This window comes from Diospyros lotus, chromosome 9, assembly GCF_014633365.1.
Source record: "Diospyros lotus cultivar Yz01 chromosome 9, ASM1463336v1, whole genome shotgun sequence".
In the NCBI taxonomy this organism is placed as follows: Eukaryota; Viridiplantae; Streptophyta; class Magnoliopsida; order Ericales; family Ebenaceae; genus Diospyros; species Diospyros lotus.
Window position 1 is genome coordinate 31,817,377 of NC_068346.1, and position 16,067 is coordinate 31,833,443.

Consider the following 16,067-nt stretch of genomic DNA (forward strand, 5'->3'; position numbering starts at 1 on the left):
TTATTTTTTTTTTTAATTCCTCAATATGAGAGGAGAGTTATTGGACATTTTTTTTATTTTTAATATAATAAGAAAATAAAATAAAAAGTAAATTGTTTATTTTTTTTAATGTAACAGCATGAGTGTTTATTGTTACTTTTTATAAAAAAAAAATCATAATTTTGTCAAATCTCAAGCTTGCAATTTACCCAATAAAAAAATTACTAAAATTTGTAACCATCATCATGTGGAGTGCAGCGTTTGATTTCAGGACATACACATACTATGTACATCGGAACAATATTTTTCACATATATTAAAATATTGTTTATTTATTTTTTGTGTACAAAAATATTAAGTCAAATACAAAAGACTTCTTTTTCTTTGGTAAGAAAATGTTTGTTTTTTATTAAAATGGCAAGGTCTATTTTTAAAAAAATTAATTTGAATTTATAATTAAAGATTATCTAAAATTTTATGTTTAAGAGTCATCATATTTATTTTTAAAAATTTAGAAAATATTAAAAATAATTTTTTTTAATTTGTAATATAAAATTGAAGAATCAATTTTTTTATTTTTAATGGAAAATTTAATTATTTAATAAAAAATAAATTTTAAGAAAATCAAAAATATTTTTTACAATTAAACTACTCCTAGAGTTTTGATTTTAGTCTGAGAAGAAAATTGACTTAACAAAATTTCTCTTTGGTAAGTTATTTTTGCATTTTATCAAAGAAAATGTAATTTTACAAAATGTTCTAATTTTTTATTATTCAAATACAAAAAAATGAAAAAAAAAACTATTTGTTAAAATACACTTATTTTTTATGTTTAAATAAAAATATTTTACATCAAAATATAAAAAAATGACTTGCCTAAAACGTTTTTGTATGTCATTTTACGTTTTGAGACTTGACACTAAATTTTTTATTATTTAATAATAAATCACAAATATATACATGTGATGTTTTAATATTATATTGGTTAGTTTCATAATATTAATTATATGATAGGACGATGGTTATTATTTTCATTTATCATTATCTAATGAAATTTTTACGGTGTTAAAAGTTTATCTTATCATTTTTTTTTTTTAGATAATTGTGTGAGAAAGGATATCTGAGTTAAAATTTTGAAACATTATCCTTTTAGATAGATTATTAAAGTAGTGTCACTAGTTCTAATTTAATTAAGATAAAAGTACAATTGATATTAATTATGATGATAATGAAATCACAAATATATAGGTGAAATTTTTTTACATAAAATATTTCTACAAAATATATAAATATTTATATGTGCTTTAAAGTAGATTTTATTTTTTTAAAAAATAAAATACAAACTATACAATAGAAAATAAGATGAAAATTAATTTGTGCAAAATATTTGAGTAAATTACCTCACTTCCACTACAATTACATGCCCTAAGATGTTAAATTTTCTATGCCGCGTTTGGAAAGGGATGGATTTCTCGATTTTCCTTACTTTTACCGACTGATGTGGTGTGTTAGGCTAATTTGTCGAGCTAAATAAGTGGTTTTTTTTCTATAAATAAGAAATTCATTAAATAAAAAAAGTGCAAAAGCATTTAGAACAACTAGGGAGGGCATACCTTGCCTAAAACAAAGAAACAATACAACATCACACTAGTTGAAGTTGGAAGCAACAACTAACAACAAAACAGGTATCAAACATGCAAGGTAGAAACCATGTACAATGAAGAAACCAGGATACAAAGAAGACCAGCAACAACTGCCCCAAAAAGTAAAGGGGCCAAAGAGAATAGTAAAGTAGGCCTGAAGGGAACGAGCTAAGCTAGAAACCATCAACTGCCAAAGACAACCCCCATCCAACGATGAAATTTAAAGAAGAAGCAAGCTGTCAAATTCCACGATTTTAGGCCGAAAACCTTAACAGAGGAAGGAAACGAGCTAGTCAGAAGCCACCAAAGAACTTCATAACTAGCTTGAGGGGATGAAGGAACCGTCAATTCTAAGAACCTCCATCCATCGAAGACAACCCCATTTGGCGACGAAATTTGAAGCAGAAGCAAACTGTCAAATTCTATGGTACTAAGTCGATTGACTCAGCATATGAAGGAAAATTGGCTAGATGGAACAACCAGACAACTACAAACACGACATGAAAGGAAGAAAGAAGTGGGGTGGAGAAAGAGAAGTAAGGGAAGGAGAGCTCATGCTAATAGGGGCCGAGACAAGCATATGAGAGTCGATTGGAACCCAAAAGAGTACCTAACAAGAGATCCTACATAAAACATAGACTAAAACACAAGATGATCGACAACATCTGATAATATAATTTAAAAAGTTATAAAACACATTAAAGGCACCTATAACAAATAAAAAGGCGAGAGACACCAAAAATGAGTGAAAGCTAAACCTAACAATGATTGAGGAAAATTCATGGAAGATAAATGAACCCAAATAGCAGTTTGGATTTGGTATGCAAGATAAATAAGTGTTATTCATACTAAAAATGATATCAAGATTTCTTTTTTCTTTTGAAATTATTGGACTTTGATATTAAATTGTATGGTCTACCTTGTAATACCCCATGAGCCCAGAGAAGTTAGTACATATCGAGGATAGTGTAAGGAAGGAAACAACACCAGCTGGATACCTTTTGGGCTGAATGTTGGCAAAGAACTCCCAAGTTAAGCGTGCTTAACCTGGGGTCATCCAGGGATGGGTGACCCCCTGGAAAGTTTGTATAGGCCCATCAGGGTAAGTTGTTCCGGTTCTTTCTATCACTCGAACGGGATGTTACAAATGGTATCAGAGCCAACCCCCGAGCCTTTGAGCGTCGTGGTGGGGCAAACCTCAGCGAGGAGGCTGAGTCCCGAGGGGGGTGTGAGGCCCCTATGGGGGGTGCGTGTAGGCACCTTAGGCGAATCCCACATCGGCCATGCACGGGGGGAGATCTGGGACCAGTTGTAAGGTCGCATGACGAGGACGTCATGTGCTTAAGGGGGGGAGAATGTAACACCCCGAGAGCCCAGAGAAATTAGAATATATCGAGGATAGTGTAAGAAAGGAAACAACACCAGCTGGATATCTTTTGGGCTGAATGTTGACAAAGAACTCCCAAGTTAAGCGTGCTTGACCTGGGGTAATCCAGGGATGGGTGACCCCCCTGGGAAGTTCGTGTAGGCTCATCAGGGTAAGTTGTTTTGGTCCTTCCTATCGCTCGAACGGGATGTTACATATACCTCTATTGGAAGTAACATGTTTTCTATTCTAAAACCTTCAATATAGTATATATATTGGAAGATTTATTTCAATTTGAATTTTGTAATGGCTTAATATATAAAGGGTCTTTAGACTATTAGAAAATGTGACATTTAGTCCCTCAATTTAAATTTTAATATATTCCTTTTTTCAACCATTTGTTTTCGTTCCCTTTAGTTTATCAGTTAACTGAAAATTAACAGCTAAATTAATGGTGACAAATAAGACGAAACCTCTATAACACATTAGATTAATTTTGACAAATTCTTTTTTGTTCCTTAATGGAATTGGAAGACAAATTTGGTGGTTGTACAAAGTTTGGTTGCTGGGTTACAATGAAAAATTCTCATTTTGTATGCCAAGTTCCTTGAAGAAACTAACTTGTGATTGTAAATAATATATTGACAATTTGAGTATGAAAATAGTGGTATGAGCAAAAAAGTTGTGAAATGCATAAAAGATTAAATCATTTCATTCATAATTAAGCAAAGCATGATCTAAATATATAACTCAACCAATGTGGGTTTTAACATCCAAAACCAAAACAATAATCTCAAACAAAACTACCTGTCGTGTAGGTATTATTATCTAGAAAAACATACTATCCAAATGAAAGAATCCAAGCAATGAAGTGATCTAAATTCATAAACGACTACATATTTAAATAACAGAACTCCTAAGCTACTACATTAGGACTGGTTTTTGTCTAAGAAACTCCAAATTGTTAAGTCACTCCATTTCCTGCACCATTTTGCTTGGCCTCCCTTCTTCTCTGAATGGAAGTGTGGAAAACTCTCAATTGAGTTTCTTGCTAAATTGACATAATATAAAAAGAGTTAGTATGTATGTATCACATAAGACTAATACAAATACTTCACAAATTAAGTAATGACTACCTAGAGTTGAGTAGAAGATATATGCTCGAGTGTCCTCTCCATTGTAATCCTGGTAGTTGGTATCCCATACTGCTTTGTCCTCTCACAACATATATACTGCAGTAAAGGCTGAGATCCAGAGCCACTTTGAGATTGAGATGATCCAACAGCGCGATTGTTAGGTGGTGTACACGGTGCATTAGCTACTGTTGGTCCACTGTTTCTTTCTATTATGATTTTGGATCAAAAATAAATCATAATCAAACCATCAATTACATAAATGAACGCAGAAATTTAATGTAGAAAATCCAAATCAAGAAAAATTACGGGCAAAAAAAACAAAACTCATCTATAATGTACACAAGAAATTATATTTTGATTAGAAGATGAGTCAAGAGGATATTTCTCTAGATGAGATAAATCTCACTCAAAACCGAATTTGACAATATCTTAATCACAGTTAAATTCGAAATCCTAATTACGATCAAATTAGAAATACCAATCACAGACAAATTTGAATTCTAGATTACAATTATAACACTTTCCTTAAATGGTGCATTAGCTTTGAGGAATCTTCTTGTATTGTCCAAGCTTAAATACGTTATAAAATACATAACCTAAAAATCCATTTTAACAAACAAAAGGAAAATACAATTAAAAACAATAATTGTTGAAATTTTAACTCATATCCAGTATCAGTGTACTAGTTTCAGAACTAAAACAACCATGTCCAACTTGTGGATTTACCTTCTTTGACCTCTTGGAGTTGCTTCTCACATCACTTAACAACTCATTATTTACCCCTTGCTCTACTTGAAATCTCTTTTTACTTCTCTTTGATCTACTAGGCCTTGGGTAATTCTGCAACATTATAGAACAACCAAAAAAGGATTACAATGCATTTTTTAGAATTATAAGCATATAAATAATGCTACTTGGGATGTGCTAGCAAGTTTTGTTGGGCATTTATAAGCATTATGACCCTTTTATTTTACAAAAGCTACAAGTCATGATTCTTCCTTTCCAGGACAATTTTCCAAACTTCTTTGGCTAATCCTTGTCTCTTCTTCTCATCTTCTTTGGCCTTCCTAGCATCCTTATAACTTCTAGAGGCTTTATTGGTTCTTTCCTAGAACCTTTTCCCTCTCATTGGCTGTAAACCATGACTTTAGGACTCCAAATAAGTGGACTTTTTGTAATGGTAAGCTACATAATGCTCAAGCTACTGGACAGATGCAAAAAACTACACAAATTGCATGTGCACATGGGATTCTAGCTAAGTCCCATTCTCTACAAGTGCCCTTCATTGCCTTCATATCTATTGTATGAGTGTCATCTTTGCAATATAGATTTATAACCTCATATCCAGACTCTCCATTCCAGTCCATCACCCAATTACATGAGTTACTCTTATCTAATTTTTTCATAGTAGCTAGAGATATATCACAAGTTAATAGCAAATTGCCTTTTTGTTGCTATTCTTTTCATCACCATCACCTTAATTTTCTCAAGCATTGAAATTAGGGACTTGTGCCTAGGACCTAAAATCCACCCATTGAATGCTTCATTTGTATTATTATTCACCACATCACACTTTATATTAGTTTTAGAAAAAGCCCTACACCACTTATTAACATGCCATTACAACACATCCTCAACAATGTTCTTTTCCAATTTGCTCAACTTATTAGACTTCTCATTCAAATCCTCCTTAATTAGGGCCCTTGTAGGCTTCCAAAATGCCATCTTCCTTTCATCCCCCTTTCCATTTCTGTTCAAACGTATGGTGTATATGCATTGCACATTCTCTGCGTTCTACTCTAGGCAGAACCTCTGCAATTGCATGCTTAAGTCCCTAAAACAAAAAACATTTTTCCATTAATGTTTAGATTATCAATAAGTTTAGAATGTCAGAATTAAAAAAATGTTTAGAAGTCATACATTTTGCATGTCAAACACTACAACAATATTTGCCCCATCTCCAAGTTAAAGATCATGTTGAAGCAATGTCACAAACCATGTCCAAAGCATACTTATCTCATTGCTCACTACTGCCCATGCAATGGGAAATATTTGATTATTCCCATCTCTGCCTGCAACAACCTATAAGATCTCCTTGCAGACACTTTTCAAGAAGCAACCATCCATACTTAATATTTTCCTACACATACCTAACTACCTTTTTTGGCAAAGCATCAAAATAGGTATAATAAAACAAATCAAAGTAGTTCTTATATTCTCTATTTTCAAAATTGGACTTAAGTATACTATTGGTCCCTAGATTACTCTTTTTAATCTCCTCCACATAATCTTACAACCTTGCATACTCCTCAACATAGCAACCCATAATGTCCCTTATTACTTTATTTCTTTAATTCCTGCACACACTAATATTGATCTCAACCTTCAACTCACTTCTACACAAAGCCTTTAGTGTCTTACATATAATCCAGGCTTTGTAATTATCCTATGTCTGAAATACTTTGCAATAAAGCTTGCCTTCACCAACCTATTCTTGTTATCCCTTTTTGAACAATTATGGTCTTGGTAGTAAGTCTAAAAAATATAAGACTTAGAATTATTTTCAATAAATGCAAGGATTACAAAAGGATAACTCTTAACACATGTAAACCTAACTCTTTCAACATCATTTTTCTTACAAGTTGGTTAACTTAGTAAAGACATGTAAAGATTACCCTCCATTAGTCACTAAAATATCAGGAGAAATATTTATGCATATACCATGAATCATACACAAAAATGGTTCATCACTTACCTTACACACATTAAACATGGAGTGTAGACCAAATTTGACCAAGGGTAAGGACAAGGTTGTTGATCAATGAAATAAAAAGATGATTTTTGGATTATGAAGCATATATAGTTAGACATTTTGTTTAGTTTTAGTTTAATATCACGAGTTTATTTACCTATAAATTTTAAAATATTTAGGCTTTATTTTATTAGTGATCTTTAATGAACATGAATTCCTAGGCAATGATATATGGACCACTAGAATATTAGGTTGTAAGGTAACTTGGTTATGGATGTTTGGAAATGAAAAGAGATCCGCACACAATTATATATACGATGATGTTGTTGTTTTACCTTAAATGGGGTTTCTATATTTTTGTTCAAATAGTTTAAAACAAAACACTATTATGAGCTAGTGTGTTTTTGACAATTTCTTAGGAATAGTAAATAGCGTGTTAAATTATTGGAAAATTTTAAATGATAGTCGAGGAAGCCAGTTTCTTTCAAACTTAGTTTCATATAAGTTCTATTTTTTTAAAAAAAAATATATATGTTCAATTTATTAATGACTGCAAACTTGGTCAAACTTGCTGAAGATGAAAAAATGTTTCAAATCAATTCACCTTCTCTAGTGCATTTATAGGCTGTATTTCTAGATTTCTCCAATGTTTTGAATAAAACTAGTCGTTTATAGTTGTTGGAGCCTGCAAAATTAGTCGTTAAAGTGATCTACGACAAAAACGGTCATTTGAAACAATGGATAGGTCGACCAGTTAGTGCAAATTCAAAAGAAACGATCAACAAGAGAAGCAAAAATGGTCGACAAAATAGAAAACGATCAATTGAAAATGATGCAATAGCTGTCATAGGAAGTCCGAGAGAAGATCCATTTAAAATGGATACAGATACAAAAATCACTCAAAATTGTCAAAAATTTCTTTTCATTTCCATATTTGATCACTATCAATAGAAGTCATAATAAATTTTACAACATTCTTTACATCATCATCTCGGGCTTACTATCCATACATTTTTAAAATAAAAAGCACTAAGACTTTAAATACAAAACAAACCCTCTACCCATGCCCTCAAAATTACACCCATGAATCCTAAGGCTGAGATATCTTTGTACACATTAACTAGGACTCACCCCAAATAACTATATTTTCCTTTCCTATAATGATGAAAGAAGCAAAGGTGAGCCACAAGGCTCAGTAAGTATATAGTAAATGGAAACATCAATGGATCGATATATGAAGGCATGAACAATTTAGAGTCAAAGAAAAATCACTACCCAACATCTAGACATCAATTGGATTCATACCTTTACACTTGACAAGAACATCCTCAAAAAAATACAATTTCTTATATTTTATCAAAACACATTTTTTAAGGTGAGCCATAAAACTAGGAAAGTGTATAGAAACAATGAAAAATGGATACGACCAGACTTTCCCTAAATATAATGCATATCATGTCGTATATGAAAACACACGCTAGTCTCATATACATAAACAACACATAATCCATGTCATGTAATTATATAACACGATACCCAGCCATAACATAATACATAAATGCACATATAAGGTCCTTAGGGCCTACATAAAATGTAAACACTGACACCCAAGAACCGATATACAAACTTGCCAACAGCCCAGAGTGGGCTATCAAGTCGAGCACATGAGCCCAATGCTCTCACACCACATCCATAAATACCATATCTATCACCATCGTCATCATGTGCCACAACACTCACAATCTCATCAAGGTCACAAGCTGTTGTGGGTCTCAAACCCCCCCCCAGTCTTACGCATCACAAGATCCAGTTGTTGTGGGCATTCACCACAGTCTTACGTATCATAGGATCTAGTTGTTGTGGGACTCACCCCACAGTCTTACGTACCAAGCATCAGACCATGCTACCCTCATGTAGGAATTCACACACACGAATGCTCTAATGCATATGATCACCTAACATACACAAGTCAGCACTCACAGGCCAACCGTCTCATGCCAATGCTTATGCTCTCAACACATACAATCCATAACCCCCCCCCCCCATGAATGCAACCTATGTCCCAACATCATAATGCGAAGCAATATAGTAACACAATGCAATGAAACACAATCACAAGCAAAGTTATAACAAGTAACATTCACACACCATCAATTTTTGCCCACTAAGATTTTGGTTATTTCACATAATTCAACATTTAAATAGGTTTCACCACATCAATTAAGTACAATTATTTGATAATATTGATAACCCGGTCAAGGTGGAAGTATTCAATTCCAGAATTTAAGGTTGAACGAATTTTAAGGAATGAGAAAGTTACGAATCAAGTATACATTTCAAAGAAAGCCCACAGGCTCAATAGTTAACCAAATGGTTCAAATCCTATACCAAATCGAAGCTTATCGAGTTAGGGTCACAACAAAAAAATGAATCTTAATTCCAATATTGGGACAAAAAGCTATGGTTTAAAGAGTGCAAGGTGTGCACTGTAAGTTTTTGTTTGAGTAAGTTTCAAAATATAGAGGGCATGTTTTGAAATATAAGTTTTTGTTTGATCAAGTTTTGAAATATAAAGGGCAGGACTCAAAATATAAGTTTACGTTTGATCAAGTTTCGAAATATAGGAGTTAAGTTTCAAAATCTTCAGCTCGAATAATTGACCAAAATCACATGAACTGAAGACCCACAAACGACAAACACCCTAAAATGACCACCACTAACTTCCTAACTCACAAATGACATTCCTTGAAGTAAAAATGGGGTGAACAAACCCCAACAAGATTCTCCACAAAACTATCTAATTTACAAGATAAATATACAATATTTACAACTAATGGAGAGGAAAACCCATTTAACCGAGAGAGGTTTCAACACAATGAATAAGATAAAATCTTACATCAATGAAGAGAGAAAGACTCAAGAAAAATTTGCACAACCAAATAAAAGAGGGTGCAAGAAGAACTTGCCTTGTTAATGAAAACAGAAGAAGAAAAGCCTCTTCAAAGCTACAAATCCCCTCACCTTTGAAGCTCTAATTCAACCAAGAATAATGGAAGAAGAAGAAAATAGAAAAAAAAAAAAAAAAAAAGAATGAGCAAGGAGAAGAAACCAACGTCTGAGGGAAGAGAGTAAGAAGAAAAAAAGAGAAAAAGAGAGGAATGGGGGAGAAGTAGGCTGCATGCCCTCTTCCACCAACTCCCACCAACCTATCTCCCATTTCTCATTTTTGCCTTTCTCTTTATGCACACACATCACATATAAATATCCAAGCCCATTTTATCCATTTTGCATCATTTGTTTTTTTTTTTTTCTTTTCTCTTTTCTTTATTCTCTCCAATTATGAAATTCCCCATTTGTCCTCACCTTTTTCAAACACAACATGTCCCTTTTTGTCATTTGTCACATTTCTCATTTTTATTTAATTATAATACCACCTTTTATACATATGGGCCCAATCCCAAATCAATAGCCCAATTAAATAAAATGGCCCACTTCCATCTTAGGCCCCAAATAAAATAACACACATACTTAATTTATTTCAAGCCCAATGGCCTCAACCCATTTGTTGACATGATCAACTCAATTTATACTTCATTTTAATTTTTCACTTACATTTTATTTTTCCATAAAATAACATTTCAATTAATTTGTCTTTTTATAAACACATAAAATATTTTGACCCTTTTAATTTGAACAGTGCCCGAAATGCATCACACATAATAAAATCATATTTCTCGTAAAATTCTAGACCCATTAAATTGGTTGTTACACAAATGCAATATGATCAATTTTGATATATCAAATATAAAAGATTCTTTTGATATAAAAATTTATTTTTCCAAATCAAATGCCATCAAGAGTTTTGAGAATGAAATTTTTGGCATTAGTTGAAATTTCTTTTCATGATGGTGCATGTAGAACTTATAAAATAATTTTGGTGCAACAAGAACAAAATTTTTCAACATAAGAATAATATTATTCCATCATCAAAACCAAAACATCAAAGGCAAAACAACAATAATAAGAGGAATGAAACTATAAATAGTCAACTTTATATAATTTTTTGAAGGGTCGAATGATATTCTTTGAAGTTAATATTTTTATACAAGGTCTTCTTATGAGTGTTCTACTTGTTTAGAAATTTTCATAAATTTTGATGATGACTTCGGTATTTTAATTATTTGAGTTGGATGGGATGCCAAGTAATAACCATGTTAAAAAAACACTCTCGAAGTCTTTTAAGTCTATGGATGGGCTAAGGATGACTCAAAAAAATATAAAATAATAATGTCATTAAGATTCAATTTGGACATGTTTAGATACATTATAACTTTTATTATCACCCTTAATTATGATTTTAGAATAAATGGTAGCATTTTCATAATGGATCGATTAATTGTGAGAGGCTCTCTAGTGATCGTTTTATGAACTTACTTAACCATAGGAAAATGAGTCTAAGGGATTAACTAAACAAGACAAGAGAGAAGGAAAATAATTTTGGAAAAAGATGAAAAAGTAAAATATTTTTCAATTTCATAGAAAACAATTCCCACCTCTCCTCTAGTTGTAATTTTTTATGAAAAATGGAATAAAACATGTTTTAATGTGTTATATCACAAAAATTTTCTACAAAATATTAAGCAATCAAATATGTAAGTATAAAATTTTTTTCATTAATGTGATATTTTTCATAAAAAATAATTTCAATCAAACACACTCAAATTATCAAGAAAAGTGAAAAGAGTCATTCTACAAGGCCCAACAAGCCTACCGAGCCCCTCATAGAAAGGGGGAAAAAATGAATTTGCCCCCGCCCACTTTGCAAATTTGCAAAACGGGCCATTGTCCCTGTCCCTGCCCCTGCTCTCTCATCTCCCCTACCATGATCGTCGCCTCATCGCTACCCTTATCTCGTCATCGCGCCTCGCTATCGTCGCCTCTCTACCATCATCGTCTCGCCGACAATCGATGCAGCTACTGTCGGCGAGGTGAGGTGAAGCGGCGATGGCAGCGAGGCGGCAACCATAATAGGGAAGACAAGAGAGCAGGGGCAGGGCAATCCATGGGAGAGAAAATGAGAGAGCAGGACGTGAAAGCAAAATTATCTTTTTATTCTCTTTCAGTAACTCGGTAAGCAGAATTTTCCAAGTGAAAAATAGAAGACAAGTCAACTTCTGTAGAGGAGCAGCATTATATCATTATGATTGATATATATATATATAATATATAACCCTACAAAATTCAACAAGAAGAACGTCCATTAATGAAATTAAATATTTGAACGTGCAAGAGAGAGGGAAGGGCTTGTTCTTGCCAACCAATGATTAATTAATTAATTAAGCTAGTTGGTGGCTCTTATATATCATCATCAAATTAAACCCCCAAATTAATAAAATTACCCAGAAACAAAAAAATAATAATTTTCTTTTCTCCAACATATATGTCACTACTAAGCAAATGACATGCTCTTTTGTTAATACTTAATTAATTATAATAGCTTACTAACCCTTTTGTTTTAAGATTAATAAACTACAATTTTCTGCTGTATTTTTTTTATTCCAGTTTTGGCCCTGCCATTTATTATTATGAATCATGACATTATTTTTTTTTTTTTAACTTCATTCTTTTTGTGCTAGCTTGTATATATAAGTAATTCACAAGCTTTAAGTTCTCTTCGCCTCACCCACTTACTCTCCTTGAAAAAACTTAAGCTATAGAGAGAGCTGAGAGAGAATAGAAATAGAGATGAAGATTATAGTCATTTGCTTAGTGGTGGCGCTACTTAGTCTTCTGGCCGCCGGATGAAGGTAAACCCCCCCCCCCCCCCCCCCCCCCCCCCACACACACACACAATTATAATTTTGTTTTTGCGTCGCCCAATTAATTAGTACATTCATCGACTACCTACGTAAGTATAGTTAACATATATACATTTTTTACGTTTCTCTTATACATACATGTCATTACAAAAAAATCAAAGTTTTAGCGACGAAAAATTTCATCGCTAAAATCTTAAAATCCGTTGCTAATTTTTTAGCGACGAATTTATCAACGGGCAAGTATCCGTCGTTAAAAATGACGTCGCTAAAATTTAGCGACAGGAAGAATTCAAAGACAGAATCAACGACTAGTGCGGCATCCGTCGTTGAATTTAGCAACGGGAGCCTCACCCGTCGCTGATTCAATATTTATTATTATGTTAATTATTATGTTAAAAATCAATATTTATTCATTGAATTATTGAACTTGTTATATTTAATGAAACCTCAAATGAGGCCCAAGGCTGGGGGGCTTCTTATGGCAACCGCGGGCTGCTCCTTGGGCGCTCACTGGAGGGCCATAAAAAGCAGCCACTTTGGGCCAGCCCAATTGTCCTGTGGCTTTTGTCGTTTTGTCTGTTGCTGTCTCTTTTGCACGATTTGATCCAGGCCATTGGTGCTGCTTTTACTGAGAGCAATCCGAACCATTAAAGGAGCTCTAGGTTATGCATTATAAGTGGTGGCCAGTGAGAGGCCCCAGATGAAGGTGGAGGCTATAGAAGTTGTAAGAGAATACCCAGATGTATTCCCAGAAGACTTATCTGGTTTGCCTCAGGATAGAGAAATCGAATTTACCATTGATTAACTCCTCGAATCTCATCTCAACCCCATATCCATTCCACCCTACCGAATGGCCCCAGTTGAGCTACGAGAGCTCAAGATTCAGTTACAGGACTTGCTGGAAAAATGTTTCATTCGCCCTAGTATGTCATCTTTAGGAGCGCCTGTGTTATTTGTGCGCAAAAAGGATGGAAATTTAAGGATGTGTATTAATTATTGTGCAATAAATAAGGTGACTATTAAAAACAAGTATCCATTACCCAGGATAGATGACTTGTTTAACCAGTTGCAAGGGGCCCGAGTATTTTCTAAAATTGACTTGCGGTCGGGATATTACCAATTAAAGATAAAAGAAGAGGATATTCCTAAGACGGCGTTCCGGTCATGGTATGGTCACTATGAGTATTTGGTGATGCCGTTTGGTTTGACCAATGCACCGGCGGCATTTATGGATTTGATGAACCGGACGTTTCAGCCGTATTTAGACAAATTTATTATTGTGTTTATTGATGACATATTGGTATACTCACCCAATGAGGAGGCTCATCAGGAACATTTGAGGATTACTCTGTCCACGCCAAGGGACCGTAAGTTGTATGCAAAATTTAGTAAGTGTGACTTTTGGTTGAAGGAAGTTTCCTTCTTAGGGCATATAATCTCGGGTAAAGGCATATCAGTGGATCCTGCAAAAGTAAATGCAGTAAAAGAGTGGCTGCAACCTACTACTGTTTTTGAGGTAAGGAGTTTCCTGGGATTGGCAGGATATTATCACAAATTCATCGAAAAATTCTCGAGCATTGCTACTCCACTAACTCAACTTACTTGGAAAGGGGTCAAGTTCGTTTAGGACGAGCATTGTGAAAGAAGCTTTCAGGAACTAAAGTTCAAACTAACAACAGCACCGATTTTCCGGAGGATACGAGGTATATACAGATGCCTCTGGCATAGGACTAGGATGTGTGTTGATGCAACGCGGGAAGGTGATTGCCTACGGGTCTCGACAGTTACGCCCTCATGAAAAGAATTACCCGGTGCATGACCTAGAACTGGCAGCTGTGATACATGCTTTGAAGCTGTGGCGACATTACCTATACGGAGAGGAATTTGTAATATATGTGGATCATCAGAGTTTAAAGTATATCTTCTCCCAACGAGATTTAAATCTTCGTCAGCGGCGGTGGATGGAGCTTCTAAAGGATTATGATTGTACCATCCAATACCGACCTGGGCGAGCAAATGTAATGGCAAATGCACTAAGCCGAAAGAGTTTTATGACAGGAGCGTGCCAAGCAGTCTGTCTACAAACTCTAACTGAGGAATTTGCAGGATTGACCCTTAACGTGAAACCGTGTGGCGAAACGGCAATTGTAGCGCAAATGCAATTACAAGTAAATCTGTGGGACGAAATTAAACAAGCTACAACTCAAGAAGGAAATTTGGAACAATGGATAGATGAGCATGGGCAACCGAAGCAACCGGGATTTGAGTATCGTAACGGAATACTCCGAATGAATGGACGAGTGTATGTACCAGCTCTTGGCAAGTTACGGTAGAAAATTTTGAATGAGGCACATCGGACGCCATATACAGTACACCCTGGAGCCACTAAGATGTATCGTGATATACGGGAAGTGTATTGGTGGCCGAGAATGAAGAGAGACGTGGCCGAATTTGTAAGAAAATGTGACACTTGTCAAGGGATAAAAGCCGAGCATCAAAAGCCATTAGGGAGTTTGCAACCACTAGAAATTCCTGAATGGAAATGGGAACATGTAACGACAAACTTCATCATGGGTCTACCCCGAACTCCAAAGAAAGCTGATGCTATTTGGGTAATTGTGGATCAACTAACAAAGTCAGCACATTTCTTGGCCATAAGGAGCACAATGGGCTCTGAACAACTTGCCCGACTGTATATCCAGGAAATTGTTCGCCTTCATGGGGTGCCTGTGAGCATTGTGTCAGACAGAGATAGTCGGTTCATGTCAAAATTATGGAAAGTTATGCAAGAAGAACTAGGGACCCAACTGAATTTCAGTACCGCCTATCACCCCTAGACAGATGGCCAAACAGAACGGGTCAATCAAATCTTGGAAGACATGCTTAGGGCGTGTGTACGAGATTTTGGAGGCAGTTGGGATGAATATTTGAGTTTGGTAGAATTTGCTTATAATAATAACTATCAATCAAGTATAGGGATGGCACCATATGAAGTATTGTATGGACGACGGTGTCGATCCCCAATGTGTTGGCTTGAAGTGGGAGAGAAACAACTTGCTCGAACAGATCTTGTGGATAAAGCGACACAACAGATAGAGGTAATTCTAAAAAACATGAAAGCGACCCAAGATCGACAGAAAAAGTATGCAGATCGTTGGACCCAACCTTTGGAGTTTGCTGTCGGAGACTCAGTGTACATCCGAGCTGCTCCAGTACGTCCGGCGTTTAGACATCAGCGAAAAGGGAAGTTAGGACCTCGATATTTAGGGCCATACCAAATTAAAGATCGAGTTGGATCAGTTGCTTATCGGTTGGACTTACCAGAACCACTAACCGGATTACATGATGTATTTCATGTCTCTCAATTACGGA